General features: G+C 39.1%; 1 long non-coding RNA gene across 1 annotated transcript; it reads right to left on the reverse strand.

The window, feature by feature from the left end:
• Positions 1–1,303: 1,303 nt before the first annotated feature.
• On the reverse strand, positions 1,304–6,574 carry LOC139707715 (uncharacterized). The gene is made up of 3 exons (XR_011709178.1): positions 6,379–6,574; positions 4,388–4,455; positions 1,304–2,718 (listed from the first exon to the last, which is right to left on the reverse strand). It is a non-coding gene; the product is annotated as an uncharacterized lncRNA (long non-coding RNA).
• Between the last annotated feature and the right edge of the window lie 8,325 nt (positions 6,575–14,899).

Here is a 14,899-nt window from a genome sequence, read left to right on the forward strand (position 1 = left end):
CAGACTTTAATTTATCTTGGGTGGATACCTAAGATTAGAATTGCAGGGCTCTGTGGTAAATTTATTTTTAACTTTTTAAGAAACTGCCAAATGGTTAACAAATAGTCTGTACAATTTTATATTTCCACAGGTGATGTATAAGGGTTCCTGGGTTTCTGTAACCTTGCCAGTATTTGTTATTCTCTTTTTTTTTTTTATTGCCATTCTAATGGTATGTATCTCATTGTAGTTTTAATTTGCCTTTCTTTAATAACTATGCATCTTTTTATGTGTTTAATAGGTACTGATGTATTTTCTTTGGTAAAAATCTATTCATATTTTTGTCATTTTTTAGTTTTTGAGTATATTTGAATTTTATTTTTTATTTTTTTATTAACACATATTGATGTACTATCAATGGGGTTCAGTGTGATATTTCCATATATGCATACAGCATGCACTGATCCACTTTTTTGCCCATTATTCAATCTAGATTTTTTTATTCATTTTATTATTGGTTCTATTTAATGATTCCTTAGTTTTGAATAGGTTCCATGTGGTCATGAGATGTACAGGCAGGAAATCTGGCAAATGTTTGGATTTTTGTACATGTACTGCAACTGAAAAAAGGATGGTATTTAAACTTTTCTTTGTTGCCAGTGTTGTTACAGAGTTGAGGAGAAACTGACGACAAATGGTGGAATTTTGTAGAAATTTATGAGTGTGTCGAGACCACTGTGGAATGCTGAAAGACTGCATTTGCCAACATGCATCATCACTGTCTCGCAGAGCAGGCGTCCTTGTTATTCTCCACAGGAATGCAATCCTGGAGAGAAACCAGCATATTTTCCCCAACTGCCCTAACCCATGGACAGTTATTATTAAATACACACTTGTTCTGCCATAGTTAGAAGATGTTCCTGGATTTTACATGTATTATAATTTGTATTAAAAAGAGAATTATTGAGCGACTTTTAAATTAATTATCACAGTTAAATGATGATTGTGAAATGTTTTACTAACATAGAAAGCCATGACATAGAAGATAACATATTTAAATTATGTTCAATTCATTACTAACACTAGATTATAGGTTGAAGCACTCTTGTTCTCTTTGGACTGTTCCTCTTATAGGTGTTTAATTCATCTTTGTCCTTTGTCCTGTGCTACTAAATTATTTATAAAACACATTCAGCTCTCTGGAGGTAAACTAGATTTTCAATTCTGGAGGGATAAAAATGATTATTTCTTTCAAGATTTGTATTTTTGTATATAGTGTAAGGGACTGGCGAACGACGGAGGAAGAGACCACCAAGAGACCGACTCATGCAACAGCAAAAGGGGGTTTATTGAAGATCCAGCGCACTGGGTCTCTGTGCTCACTCAAGAAGGGAGAGCGGCCAAGAGCCCCGAGCAGGGGTTAAGCAGTGCTTAAGTACACTTTATGGGGAGGGCGGGGCTTTGCATACAACAGAGCAAATCATCATGAGGCGTGGGAAAATCAAACAACAACTCTCAAATATGATTAGCACATTCATTGGCGGGAACAGGTCGGGCGAGAGTGATAGGTCAGTCCTAAGGAGGGGGATACATTCAAACTGATTGGTTTGGGCCCTGAGGTGCCTACGTGCCGAGCTGCACAGGGTCCAGGTTGTTAAGCAACTAAGTGGTCAGGGGGAATTTCGACACATATCTAATGGGCAGTTCCGGGAATTGTCTTAACTGCCACAGGAATTTCAGGTTCTGAGTGCAGTTCAGAAACTTTACAATTCCTGGTCTTTTACATTTTAACTTCAGTTTCTTTTATCCTTTCATTCCCCACTCCTTTTTCTGACTACTTTTAATCTTAAAAGTAATGAATCATAATTATTGAGGGGTCTCACATTCTGTCTCTGCCAGTGGAGCATATTGCTGTCTGATTACCATGAGTTTCACCTGTCCAGTTTGAGCCTGGAGGAAAGAAACTATACGGTTAAGCAGACAGGGTCCCACAGTTAGCAGTTTAAGCCAAGAGGGGTGTACGTGCTGAACTACATGGTTTCCCAATATGTTATCAACCACCATAAACTACTGGGAGGGTCATCTGGCATCCCAGGTATTTCCCTGACTCATGCTGATTGGTGGCTGCTAGGGGGCTGCTATGGGTCCCCACCTAGCCTGACTGAGTCAGGGACACCTGGCGCAGCAGATCTCTCCAGTTATTTGTAGATAAATAACTTAGCAGGGTGGGAATGTGCTTAGGAGTGCTCTGTGGGTTTTTCCAAGGACAAAGGTCATGTCCCTTTCTTGGACAGGCTTTGCTCTGAGATAGAGGCTGGTTTTTCATTCCCCCTTTGTCTGGAAACTTGGGAACCAATCATGGTTTCCTCAGTTGGGGGCCTATTTGGGCAGGCTCTACCTCTTGGTAAACAGTAATCCTCAGGGGACAGTCTTCAACTTCCCAAACTCACTTAAAATTGGCCTTCTAGACCCAACCTGACTCGATTTACTTATCTACACTGCCTAACCATTTCTGGCTTTATTTCCCCTAATTTTAGAAACTTTATTGCTGTAAGGAGAAGGGGTGAGAAGGGGAGATGGCTCGTTCTGGCTGCTTCAGGCTGAAAAGGGGTGTCGAACATGAGGGGGCTCGATGACATGGGGGACGACGACATGGGGGACATGAGTTCCCTTTTAGAAGTCAGTTCCATTTGAGGTCTGGTTGGGGAAAAACAGGTTGTCATCTGGGGATGGGTGCTTCTATGAGAGAAACAAAAACCATGAATACTGAATAAGTGTTGCAGCAGCTGGAACATGTCACTGTACATAAGTTCCCTCACCAGGCTTTAACATCTCCAGTTACCAGGACTGTAAACATAACATTTAACTTTTATGGTTACAGATGTCCTTCCCCTTAAGATACAGTTTAATAATTTAATGTCATCTGAACTTGCAAAGTCCTTTTACTAGTATGACCTGTGTGTCTAATAGAGAGACCTTTAATTCTGTTATTACGGCTGGATAATCATACTAGCAAACACTAAGCCTACCTGTGTAGGTTAGGAATATCTGTGGGCCTTAAACTAAAACTACTCTGGCAGTTTCTTTTGATAGTTATCAGGCATTTCTACCTAAGAATCTCTTTTGCAGCCTCCAGTTTACTTATTTATTGAAGTTACATTTAACTATTATTATTATTTAAAATTCCCAGGAATAGCTGTGTTTTGGCTTTGACTGTCTTTGCTAAGTGTTTAAGATGAAGCAAGTCAAACTGACTTTTGTTTCTATCTATTGTTAACAGTCAGCTGAGTTTCCCTGGGAGTCCTCGGGGAACTTACAGCAGCTTCTCAGTTCTGCTAGTGCCATTTGCCCTAGGATGGGTCCAGGCCTTGCTTGACCATGTGGCTTCCCTTGGAAGCATCAGGGATGTCTCCCCTTTCTGATGACCCTCCTCGTCACAGCAAATGCACTGATTGGCTTTCTGTCCTCCAGTGGTCTCATTAACCTCCCTGATCAGGAGGTTATGTGGCACAGAGTTGCAAAGCTCTTTGGAGAAGTCCCCTATTCCCTGATTCAGACTGACTCAGAGGGCAAGAGCCAAATATTGGTTTTCTTGGCCCTTTTAATTTAACTTTAATTTTAAAACTTAATCTTAAACATCCAGCAAATAAGTTTCAACAGCCTTATACTAAGAGTACTGGGCTTTAATGTCTATCTCTCTCTCCTGTAGGTGATAACTCCTTATCTTAAATTAACCCAGGTTGTGTGTTCTTAAATCAGTACCTCTGCAAAACATTAACAGGGCAATCTTTAGAACATTTACAAGAAAAGTACAAAATAAAATTAACAAGAGCAAAAACATATTTAGTTCATGTAATGGCTACCTGGAATTTTGGTGGAGTATATCCCCTGTTTGAGATCCTAGTAATCGTGACAAAAACCAACTTTTGGACACAACTTTAAATGTACTGAAATCTGGCCTACTTCTTTCATAGTCACTTTCACATGTAGTGAGATGGGACATAGAGCCTTATCTCAGGTAAGGCGGGGTTCTTTATAAATCTTAAATACTGTAGTTCTGAAACTGATCTTTGTTTTTTTAAACATCATTTTACAAGGCCTACATAGATTGTTGCTCAAGTTTACATGAATATTAGCTAATACAACATAATATCACATCTAAAACATGAATTAAAGAAAAGCTGAAAGCTTTTAACCTTTTGTAGAAAAGTAGTAATGTACTTTTGTGTTTTGCAATAAAACCTTCACACAGATTAGGCTCTCATTAACTTAAAAATACATTTAAATTGTATCTCAGTGTAAAAAGTAACATAGAACTTTACATATCTTATTGATAACAAGTCCAGTTATAGAACACAAATGATATAAATAAATCTCCAACATGTTTTTCTTTTAAGCCTAAAATTACCATACAACTTTAGAACACCAGCTTGATATAATGCTCTTTTGTAGCTTCTACCTTACAGACTTGTATACCTGGAAGATATGAACACAATAATGGCACCACAATTACATTGATGTTTTTATATTAACCAAGTTTAGCTTTTAAAGAAATAACATAGCACAATTTTCTAAAAACAGCACTTGTTTAACCAGCTGTTTAATTTCTTTAAGATTACAACCAACTTGCACAGACCTTCCTTATATCATTTACTTAAACCCTCTTACTTAATCATATAGATTCTTATCCAGAAACACATTTTCTCTCTATTAAATCCATACCTAGAACCTTTTAGTTTCTCTTTTTCATCTGTTAACCTCCTTCTGTTCACATTTTGAAACAATACTTGTAAACTTTTGAATTTAAGCAGATTATTTCATAGACAACATTTTATTAGGTTTTATTTTTGAACACCTAGAAAAACTTATAAGCTTAATTTTAAAGACATCTTTTTTTTCATCTATTCACCATATTTAAATTGAGCCATATGAATCACGTGAATCAAAGATATTTGGATCCATTTTTTTTAATTTTTTTTATGAACACTCCTCATATATCTGCCAATTGTCATACAACTGCATGATATATGGTCATACACACATATAGACATACTGACATACAACACACAACACAAGTGTGCACACATACACAAGGCCTTGTAGCTGTTCTTTTTTTTTTTTTTTTCAGGTGAAATCTCCATTGCAATGTTTAAAAACTCCACAGTTGATCAAAAATAGAACTGATCAGAAAACATTAACTTGTCTGTAGGATCAAAATCATGAGCTCAAAAAAAAAAAATACAGAATCTAAGAAAAGGCAAAAGTCCTAGAAAAAAAAATTGACCGGCCAGTAATTAGTAAATGCCATACAATTTACTCTTTGGTTTAATCTAGTTTGAGTTCCCATAAAAAGACACTTTTACTCTTTTTTTTTCCTTGAGCTTCAGATCTGTCTCCTACTGAGTGCTTCAGGCTTCTTCTATTTGCATATCAACTTAAGTCCTGGCTGAGGTCTGGAAGGAACTGGGAAAACTGGAATTCTGAGCAGAAACCTCATGCCTAAGGCATTTTAACTATAAGTCACAATTTTCAGGTTTGGATGTTGAAAATTATGATACAAGTTTAAGATGCAATTCTCAAAATCATCTTTATATTTTTTTACACTAGAAAAACTTGCTCACACAAAACTGAAAATAGGATCTTTCTTGATAATATAAAAGCCACCATCAGAAGAAGTTCCTTCAGGATGATTAAGCTACTTTCTTTGTTCTGAAGTTCCTAAAGTAGTATTAAGTTACATTAAATCACCTGAAAAAATCTTAAAAGAGAACCACACACTACCATGTATATCCAAAATTAAGCTTTGAAAATTTCCACGACTGTTGCTAATTAATGTCATTTCAATAAGCCAGACCAACGTTTTAATTTAACATTTTTTTTCCTGAATCCTTCACACTGAGGGGAACAGATATCATATCATAATTTATTATCCTTGCCCAAGTTAATGTACTGGTACACCTAGTGAAATCTTTTCAGGCTACCCAGTTCAAAAATTGATGAAAAAATAAAACTAAATGATTGGGAGTTACTTGCCAACTTGGAAGTAGAGTTCTTTAATTTTCTGTCCTAAGTATTTAAGTTTTCTAGCATGAGCTATCTGAAATCTCAAACTAAACAATTACTTAAACTCAACTTTTAGCTGCAAGATTGTGCAATGCTTTAGAAACCCATTCAGATACCAGATTGTTACAATAAAAAATCATCTTTTAGATACACATTTAACCAAGGTCATCCCCAAGAAACAACCCATAATATCAACACATTACTGCATTCATTGTCCCTTTTGTTAAGTAGACAGAGGTGGAGTAATCCTTAAAGTGCAGGTAAGGAAGAGGGAGTTCCCAAAGCAAAATGGCTTTGGCAGCTGCTGGGAGTCCCTCGGTCCCCCCTTTTACTTACAGGATTAGTCCCTCTGGTTTGGTTCGACCCCAGGCACCAGGCACTCTCCATATCTCCTAACTTTTCAGTAGTCAGCTCCCAAAAAGTTCATCCTCTGCTTGCAGTTGTTTCGAGTGCTAGGCTTCCCCAAGAAGGCAGAGTGGGGACTCCTCTAAAGTCCCCTCTGGGGTGTCAAAATTTGTGACTGAAAACTCGATTCTGTTAGAGTCTGTAAACAAGTCAAAATAACACCTGGCATTTTGCCAGGGGAATGTTAGAGTTCATAAACAAGTCTGGATGGTGCCTGGCAAAATGCCAGAGGGAGTGGTTTGAGAAGTAACAAAAGCGAGCCATTAAGTGTGGAGATTCCTGATTGGTTGACTGATGTATCTAGTTTATGTTAATTAGATAAGCTGTGTGGAATGTATAAATACTGCTCCTGTCCTGCAATAAACGGCTCCCTCTCCTGCTGTATCAATCTACACAAGTTGTTCGTCACCCCCCGGTTATTTTGCTGCAGCCAGACTGCGGCACGATTCCTGCTCTTGAAGCCAATTAATGCCAATTTAATAATGAGGACAGGGTTTTGAGAAAAGTTAAAGCGAGATATCAAAGTTCTTAGACCCCCAGCAGGCATTTCCCTCTGCAGTGTGTGCACTCAAGCCAACTACGGGAAGAAAAGGAAACACTGCTTCCCTAATCTCGCTTAACAAAGGGGAGTAAAGTTTATCAAAGTTCTTTAAAACACAGCTAAAAGGGGTGTAAAAGGTGAGAACAGAAAAGCTGGCGGTTTTATTGACTTTTGGTCCCTTACAGGAGAAGCATACTAGGGACAATTTAGGCTAAAATTTAGCTAAAGTTACCTACACACATCTAAGGAAGATTGGAATTTGGGACTCTGCATCTGTCCAAACTAAAACAATGCCATCACACTTAACAGAGACACAGACAAAGACACACAAAGACATAGATTCCCTTTTCAAATTGTAGGGACAGAGGCGTGGAAGTGCTTTGTCCCATAATGGGAGTTACTTGAACAGGGACAGTGACAACACAAAAACGACGCAGACAAAGACAAACAGCAAACATTTAACACGAGTCCAAAAACAAAGATTAGAACTGAGTAACTGGCAAAAAACCTGATGAGCTAGTGAACTCAACCCGAGACTCTGAACAGAACTGAGTGGCCGGCAAAACCTGATGGGTTGGCAGCAGAGTCACTGAATCCGAGTCAGTGGCAAAAACACACCTGAATTGAGGGCTCCTCCGTCCCCCAATTCCCCGACTTGAGGGCCCTTCCATCCCCCAATATCCCGAGTCCTCCAAGGCGTCCCTTGGGAACGTGGCCTGTGGCTTCAGGACACGTCTGTCCACCACCGCCAGGGGGAGCTTACGCCCTCCGCTGGCAGCCACTCTGCCAACCATTAAACCGAAACTAAACTGAAAGCTCTGAGCGATCGCAAGAAGAAGGAAAGAGGCGCCTTACTTACCCCTAGAGGAGTCCGTTGGGGTCTCCTTGTCTGGCGCTGCGGGGTTCCCGGCCAACGCACCAAATGTAAGGGACTGGTGAACGACAGAGGAAGAGACCACCAAGAGACCAACTCATGCAACAGCAAAAGGGGGTTTATTGAAGATCCAGCGCACTGGGGCTCCGTGCTCACTCAAGAAGGGAGAGCGGCCAAGAGCCCCAGCAGGGGTTAAGCAGTGCTTAAGTACACTTTTTGGGGAGGGGGGGGGGGGCTTTGCATACATCAGAGCAAATCATCATGAGGCGCGGGAAAATCAAACAACAACTCTCAAACATGATTAGCATATTCATTGGCGGGAACAGGTCGGGCAAGAGTGATAGGTCAGTCCTAAGGAGGGGGATACATTCAAACTGATTGGTTTGGGCCCTGGGGTGCCTACGTGCCGAGCTGCACAGGGTCCAGGTTGTTAAGCAACTAAGTGGTCAGGGGGGATTTCGACACATATCTAATGGGCAGTTCCGGGAATTGTCTTAACTGCCACAGGAATTTCAGGTTCTGAGTGCAGTTCAGAAACTTTACAATACCTGGTCCTTTACATTTTAACTTCAGTTTCTTTTTTTTTTTTTTTTTTTTTTTAATATTTATTTTTCAGTTTTTGGCTGACACAACATCTTTGTTTGTATGTGGTGCTGAGGATCGAACCCGGGCCGCACGCATGCCAGGCGAGCGCGCTACCGCTTGAGCCACATCCCCAGCCCTAACTTCAGTTTCTTTTATCCTTTCAATAGCACAGTATAATCCCTGAATATTTTAATTCCTTTAGATCTGAGAGGGGACCTAGGAAACTGTTTTTGTGTGTAGAACTTCAGATGATTCCTAGGATCAGGCAAAATTGGGAAACATGGTATGGCAGAACTCATCTGGCACCGAATGTCATAGCACATGCCTGTAATCCCAGCTATTTGAGAGGCTGAGGTAGAAAGATCACAAGTTCAAGGCCAGCCTCAGCCACTTAATGAGACCGTGTCTCAAAATTAAAAAAAAAAAAAAGGGACTGGGGATGTAGCCCAGCAGTAAAGCATCCCTAAGTCCAATCTCCAGCACACAAAAAAAGAATAAGAACAAGAATTCAGGGCTTCAGGGCTGGGGTAACACTATTCTGGGATTGTGGCTCAGTGGTGCAGCGCTTGCCTAGCATGTGTGAGGCACTGGGTTCAATCCTCAGCACTGGGTTCAATCCTGGGTTCAATAAATAAAAATTCATCAACAACTAATAAAACATTAAAAAAAAAGAACAAGAATTCAGGGGACACCATTTACATTAAATATAATATTCTTGACATGTAGCTTACAAACTGATGAAAGCATATTATAAATTGCATAATAATCTAAAAATACATTAGATAATAATAATACTATTGTTATCATTATTTTACTTCTGATCTTGAAATGAGAAAACCTTTTTTCTTTTTTTGAGACCAGGTTTCGTTATGTTGCCCACTCTGGACTTGAACTCCTGGGGTCAAGCAGTCCTCTGTCTCAGCCTCCCAAGTAACTGGGGCTAGAGGCTAAAAAAATATAGAAGATGTTTGGGCAATGATCACCAGGTTTTCTGCTGTAAGGGTCCCTGAGAGAATTCTCCAGACTCCCAGCACATGTACCGTCACACTGATTGAACAATTAATCAAATACTACTTAATAATATAACTTTGAATTTCTTGAAAGGTGTTTTAATTATTTTCTTGTCCCTAATACACTATCTTACAAATTTCAAATATGAAATTCTGTATATGAATATTCATTAACCACTTCATAAAGTATGGTTTGCAGACCTTTGGGGGGAATCCCAAATCCCTTTCTAGAAATCCCCCAAATCAGGATTATTTTCATAATCATATTAAAACCTTATTTGTTTTCTTTATTCTCATGATTTTGGAAGCGGGCAGTGTTTTCCAGATGCTACATGATGTTTTTTAATATCATCATTCTCACAATTAATAGAAAGTGGTTCTTTTGTATCCTTGTGGTTTTTAAACCTTAATGAGGTAATAAATAATAGGATTAGGGTTTACACATGTGCAATTTCAGAGATGAATTCAGTTTGTTCTTAGTATATCTATCATATTCTTACTGGTTCAATACAGTTGTATCTGCTGTTACCATAAACTAAATTGTTATTTTGAAATCCTCAAATTTTCTAAAATAGAATTTACTCATAGTTTTTTTTTTTTTTTTTAACATTCCTTACATTTAAGTATGAGTTCTGCTCTCTTCCAGTCGCCCAAGATGCCAAAGGGAAAGAAGGCCAAGGGGAAAAACGTGGCCCCGGGCCCCAGCGTGGTCAAGAGGCAAGAGGCCAAGAAGGTAGTGAACCCGCTGTAGGAGAAGAGGCCAAAGAACTTTGGCATCAGACAGGACATCCAGCCCAAAAGGGACCTTACCCACTTTGTAAAATGGCCCTGCTACATCCGCCCAGGACAGCAGAAAAGACTTCTCCCCCACAGGAAAGGCAGAATTCTGGAAGGGGGAGGTCTTCCCTTTTTCAGAGCTAAGGTCTTTCAGCTCTGTCACACTCCTGTCCTTTGTTTCCCTTTATCTTTCAGTGAATGCAGGTGGGAAGACCCAATAGGTGGGATATAAGTTGGCTAGAGGAGTAATCTGGGCAGGAAGGGCCTGGGGCAGCTTTTGATTAGCACTTCCCTGTTTGCTGGGAGCTGTTTCATTAACAGTTCCTCAGGATGGGTTCCCAGGCCTTGGAGACATTAACATTTCAATTTACCCAAGTGCTGCTCTGGTTTCCTGGATTCCATTCTCTGTGATGGCCTCCATTTTATTTATCTTACTCGGTATTAGACCCGAATTACCTAGCTACACTAACTACCTATCCTCAAATCTGGCTTCACTGATAATACATGATCCAGTAAAGTCAAGTCTCTTGAAATGACCAAAAAAAAAAAAAAAAAAGAATGAGTCCTACAAAACATGGCTGAACTTGTAATTTTCCTTATTTCTCCAGATTCAGCACCAAATAAGTATCAGTTCTTTTTTTATTTTATTTTTTTTTAATTTTTTTAAAGAGAGAGAGAATTTTAATATTTATTTTTTAGTTTTTGGCGGACACAACATCTTTGTATGTGGTGCTGAGGATCGAACTCTGGCCGCACGCATGCATGCCAGGCGAGCGCGATACCGCTTGAGCCACATCCCCAGCCCCAGTTCTTTTTTTAAATGTGAATGCTTGGCAATAAACTTATTTCATGCTGAAATACTCAGAGTATTGAATGTTAGGTGCAGGACAAGCTGAGTAAGTTGTCTGCAGGGCATGCCAAACAAAGTTAGCTGCAGGGTGACCTGGTCACTCAAACCCTCTGTCTGGCTCTTTATCACCTGTTTGCTTCAAGCCCAAACGCCCAAGCCCCCGTTCAAGGCTGAGCGCTTTGCACCCCCACTCAAGGCTGAACACTCAACCCCCTGCTCAAGGCCGAACACGTAACCCCCCTTGTGTCAACAAGGCAGCTTGCAGACCCAGAGACCTCATTAGATTTGGGCTATAAAAACTCCCTCCTGCCGGGCTCCTCTCTCTCTTGCTTTCTCTATCTCTCTTGCTCTCTCTTGCTTTCTCTGTCTCTCTCTTGCAAGCGCTTTCTCTCTCTCTCTCTCTCTCTCTCTCTCTCTTTCTCTTTCTCTTTCTCTCTCTTCTCCTCTGTTGCACTGCTGCAATAAAGATCTCTTGGTTGCTCTGAGTGTTGTGGTCACTTTCCTTTCATTGAATAACTTTCTCTTTTTTAAAGTTTTTTAATATTTATTTTTTAGTTTTCGGCAGACACAACATCTTTGTATGTGGTGCTGAGGGTCGAACCCGGGCCGCACGCATGCCAGGCGAGTGAGCTACCACTTGAGCCACATCCCCAGCCCGAATAACTTTCTTAATCTTGTGATTTATCTTGAAACAATAGCATTGACACTTGCACTGATTTTGCAAAAGCACTGCTGAATAAAACTGCTTTTAATATGGTATGAATCAATGCAACAGCAGTTGTCATCTAGTTGTCATTGTACTTGTCTCTGCTAAATACTGGAAGAAAAATAAGCAGTTTCACTTTAAAATGGCCTCAATAAAACATTAAAAAAATATTAATTTGATTGCATTTCAATCCAAAAGGACACATCTTCTTAATATTTTTTTAAAAGCTTTTTGTAGTTGTAGATAGACAGAATGCCTTTATTTTGTTTATTTTTGTGTTGGGTTAAGGATTGAATCCAGTGCTTCACACATGCTAGGCAAGCACTCTGCCACTGAGCTACAGCCCCAACCCACATCTTCTTAATATTTTTTTAATGTCTTTATTGTATTATTTATTTTTTAAGAGAGAGAGAATTTTAACATTTATTTATTTATTTTTTAGTTTTCAGTGGACACAACATCCTTGTTTGTATGTGGTGCTGAGGATCGAACCTGGGCCGCACACATGCCAGGCGAGCGCACTACCGCTTGAGCCACATCCCCAGCCCCTGTATTATTTATTTATTTTTATGTGGTGCTGAGGGTTGAACCCAGGGTCTCGAACATGCGAGGCGAGTGCTCTACCACTGAGCCATAACCCCAGCCCTCTTAATATTTGTAATGAGTTAGTAATTACCCATAAAGCACTTCAGTTATATACTGAAGTATCTTAGAAGTCTCCAGGAAAAAGTGTTAGACCAGGACGCAAGAAAAGACCACTGACTCCAATTAAAATCAAATTAAAGCAAGCTTATTATTTCCACAGGCCGGGCTGCCTCTCCCTCCCAAAATGGCGGGAACAAGACCACACCCCAGCTTTCCTGCAGCCCAGCTTTATAGCCCAGAATGTTACACAAAGGGGGGTTACAGATAACAGAACTCTGATAAGCATCACACTAATGGTAGTTTACATTTTTTGCTGGCCCCAACATCAGAATTTATGAGGACCATTAGAGCCTCAGAGAGGGTCGTTGTCTTGTAAGGGTCCCGTGAAACGTCGGAGAAAGAGACCACCAAGTGACCACTCATGCAATTGGCAGAAGGGGGATTTATTGAACCAGCATGCTGGGGCTCCGTGCCCACTCAAGAAGGGAAAGCAGCCCAGAGCCCCGAGCAGGGGCTGAGCACTGCTTAAATACACTTTTTGGGGAGGGCTGAGGGCTTTGTATACATCAGAACAAATCATCATGAGGCGCGGGAAAATTGAACAACAACTCCTAAACATGATTAGTCCATTCATTGGCGGGAACAGGTCAGGCTGGAGTGATAGGTCATTCCTAAGGAGGGGGTTACATTCAAACTGATTGGTTTTAGGGCCTAGAGGACTACGTGACCAGTTACACAGAGCCCTTCAGTTATTAAACAACCAAGTAGTCAGGGGAAATATTTACTGGGCAGTTCCAAGCATTGTCTTAACAGCTACAGAAATTTCAGGTTTTGCAGGTAGCATAGAAACCTAACAATACCTAATCCTTTACATTTTAACTCAGACCTTGCAGCTTAGAAACTTTACAACACCCGGTGTTTTACCCTTTAACTTTTACGCTTTAACTTCAATTTCTTTTACCCTTACATAAGTACATTCACAATGTTATGCAATGATCATCACCATCAATATCTAGAACTTTTTCATCATTTCAAACAGAAACTCTCTACTTATTAAACAATAATTATAGATTCCCCAACCCAATCACTCTCAACCCTGACTACCTCTATTCTACTTTGTCTCTATGTATTTACCTAGTCTAGGTATTTCATATAAATGGAAATATCTGTCCTTCTGTGTTTATTATTCCACTTAGCACAGTATTTTACAAATTTATCCATGTTGTAGCATGTATATGAATTTCATTCCATCTTATAATAGAATAATATTTCTATTTTATGTATATATAGTACCACAATTTGTTTATCCATCCATCTGGTGATACACAACTTAAGTTGTTTACACCTTTTGGTTATTGTGAATAATTCTGCTACGGGTGTTGGTATGTTCGAGTTCTCCTTTCAGTTCTTTTGGGTAGATACATAGAAGTAGGATTGCTAAATCATATGATAATACTGTTTAGCTTTATGAATAACTACCAAACTGTTTTTCACAGTAATTGCAGCATTTTATAATCCAGCCATGCATGAGAGTTCCAGTTTTTCCATTTCCTTTCCAACACTTGTTATTTTCCATTTTATTGATAATAACCATTCTAGTGGGTGTTAGTTTATTGTGATTTTAATTTCTATTTGATGAAGTTGTGCATTCTTTTTATGTGCTTATTGCCCATGTGTGTATCTTCCTGGCAGAAATGTCTATTGAATCTCCTTGTCTATTTTGGATATAGGTTGTATTTTTGTTTTTGAGTTGCAGGAGTTCTTTACATATTTTGATAGCAATCACTTATATGCACTACATGTGATTTGCAAGAATTTTCTTCCAGTCTTTGAGTTGTCTTTTCACTCTTTTGATAGTGTCCTTTGGTGTACAGAAGTTGTTCATTTTGATAAAATAAAATTTACCTATTTTTTCTTTCGTAACTTATGCTTTTGGTTTTGTGTTCATGAAATAGTGCCATTTTCGATTTCATAAAGGTTTAACATTATGTTTTCTTCAAAGATTTTTATACTTTTGGCTTTTTACTGTAGGTCATCAATCCATTCTTTTTAAAATATTTTTTAAATTGTCAATGGATCTTTATTTTATTTATTAATTTATTTATATGTGGTGCTGAGAATCGAACCCAGTGCATAGCCACAACTCCAGTCCCATCAATCATTTTGAGTTAACTTTTACATGAAGTGGAAGTTAAAGATTCAGTATCATTCTATTGCATGTGGCTATCCAGTTTTCCCAGCACCATTTGTTGAAAAAAACCATCTTTCTCCATTGAATGGTCTTGACATCCTTGTCAAAAATCAATTGACCAAATACATGAGTGTTTATTTCTGGACTCCCTATTCTATTGGTATATATGTATGTCTCCTCATGCAAGTAGTGCACTAATTTGATTATTGTAGCTTTGTAATAAGTTTTGAATTTAGAAAAGTATAAGTCCTCAATCTTTGTTCTTCTTTTTCA

This window comes from Marmota flaviventris, chromosome 11 (genome assembly GCF_047511675.1).
Source record: "Marmota flaviventris isolate mMarFla1 chromosome 11, mMarFla1.hap1, whole genome shotgun sequence".
NCBI lineage: Eukaryota > Metazoa > Chordata > Mammalia > Rodentia > Sciuridae > Marmota > Marmota flaviventris.